A 2,402-nucleotide genomic window follows, 5' to 3' on the forward strand; every position below is an offset into this window, starting at 1 on the left:
ACACGGCTCGGTCATTCGCCCGGGATGTGGCAGCAGTACTCGGCGTTGGCCCACGAATTTAAAGAGACCCATACTTGGCTTCAGAAGGAGTGTTATGACATTGTATCTTTCTCTCTCTGGGGCTCCTCCTCCCCCGACCTGAACTTGCTGGATACGTTTTTTTCATATGTCGAGAAGATCGTCAACATGGCTCCCACAACACCCCAAGCTAACCTGATCGCCATTATCCGCTGAGTATTCGCCGAGCTCCCGCTGGCGCTTGTGGAAAAAGCATGCTCCTAGTTCCGGACCCGTATCAAAGCGGTGACTGAGACTGAAGGCGGCTATGTTGAATTGTTGTCAGCTCTACTCAATCGATGCCTCCGTTCAGTCTCGAAAGACAAAGAATACCCCTGTGTGGGGTAGTCGCACGTGTAATTGTGAGGCAAGGGTCGCACAATCTCTAACCACACCTCTCCTGAATCGATACTGTTTGGGTCCAGTGGTAAGAAGAAAACTAGGACGATTGAAAACAATGCCGAGATAAGCGGAGAATACATACAGCACCTGGAAGTCTCAAATGGTCACCCATTTAGTACTGCCCAGGCTCAACGTTGCTTAACTTCGGTGATCCACCGGGGACCGGTGTGTCAAAGTGATTATGCCGTATGTCAGCTCTACTACATGATCAGGTTACCTAAATCAATTTTTTCAATACACGTTTTTTGTGTTGTTTTCTTTAGAGCGAAAATTTTATCGTTCCACCCTGTAATAAAAAGAAAAATGATTGCAAGTTGAATAACCTGATGCTAGGATTGAGAAAGGATTATTATAAATGACTTAGTTTTAATACTTTAAAGATTGTTTATAAAAAAAATCTGCTGACGTAAAAGGAATCATTTTGTAAAATGTATTAAGATATTTTCCTGGTAATACCTTCAACAGACGACGAACACTTTGGAATATGGTATGTACATAAAGATTGTGACGATAAGAGCATTAGGAAAAAAAAGCTCTTTTCTTTGTGCTGCTAAAAAGAATACTTGCTGCAAAATATTAGCAAGGAGAAAAAAGAGGGCGTTTAATGAAGCATTAACCATCTAAATATCGATAGTGAATAAAACGATACATTCTTGGCCCTCGGGCCAGGATCAATGTGTAGTATCTGTTCCGGCAGATACTGCAAGCTATGACTAGCTATGACTAGCTATGACTAGCAAAGACCAGATGTGGGGGCGACCCCACATGCCTGACCTTTAACCAGCTCCCATTTCCCACCTCTCGGGAGCTGGTCCCCTTTTCCCCTTCCCCCTCCCTTCACTCCTCACATTAAAAATCGGCCTTGTGCCTAATTTGCTCGGTGGGGGAGCAAATAAATACCATCTGTTCCGGCAGATACTGCATGCAAATACCATATGTGGGGGAAACTTCACATATAAGACCTTGGTCAATGTAGGGGAAACCCTTCATACCAATTGTCACTATCTAGCTCCCCTACTCCCCGGGGGATTGGTCCCCATTTCCTTTTCACTCCTCACATTAAAAATCTGCCTTGTGCCTAATTTGCTGGGTGGGGGAGCAAATAAATACAGCTTTTCTTGGTCTTTTGGCCAAGATCAAAGTGTAGGATCGGTTCCGGCAGTTACTACAAGCAAAGACCATATGTGGGGGCAGCCCCACATATAAGACCTTGGTAAATGTAGGGGCAACCCTTCATACCAATTGTCACTATCCAGCTCCCCTACTCCCCGGGGAGTTGGTCCCCATTCCCCCTTCACTCCTCACATTAAAAATCTGCCTTGTGCCTAATTTGCTCGGTGAGGGGGGGGCAAATAAATACCTGGTCCCACTTTTCCCTCCCCCTCCCTTTCTCTCCACATTAAAAAACGGCCTTGTACCTTTAATCAGTGGGGAAGCAAATAAATACATACTGCAAGCAAAGACCATATGTGGGGGCGACCCCACATATAAGACCTTCATCAATGTAGAGGCAACCCTTCATACCAATTGTCACTATCCAGCTCCCCTACTCCCCGGGGAGTTGGTCCCCAATTCTCCTTCACTCCTCACATTAAAAATCGGCCTTGTGCCTAATTAGCTCGATAGGGGAGCAAATAAATTCCTTGGCCTTCGGGTCGGGATCAAAGTGTAGTATCTGTTTCGGCAGATGCTGCAAGCAAGGACCATATGTAGGGGCAGCCCCACATGTGAGACCTTGGTCAATGTAGGGGCAGCCCTTCATGCCAATTGTCACTATCCAGCTCCCCTACCCCCCGGGGAGTTGGTCCCCATTTCCCCTTCACTTCTCACATGAAAAATAGGCTTTGTGCCTAATTTGCTTGGTGGGGGAGCAAATAAATACGTTGGCCTTCGGGCCAGGATCAAAGTGTAGTATCTGTTCTGCAGATGCTTCACTTAATATA

General features: G+C 46.0%; 1 pseudogene; it reads right to left on the reverse strand.

Moving 5' to 3' along the window:
- Positions 1-534: 534 nt before the first annotated feature.
- Positions 535-651, reverse strand: LOC145263330 (5S ribosomal RNA; annotated as a pseudogene).
- Between the last annotated feature and the right edge of the window lie 1,751 nt (positions 652-2,402).

The sequence above is a fragment of the Euprymna scolopes genome, chromosome 38 (assembly GCF_053919585.1).
Source record: "Euprymna scolopes isolate OS-2025 chromosome 38, ASM5391958v1, whole genome shotgun sequence".
Classification (NCBI taxonomy): domain Eukaryota; kingdom Metazoa; phylum Mollusca; class Cephalopoda; order Sepiida; family Sepiolidae; genus Euprymna; species Euprymna scolopes.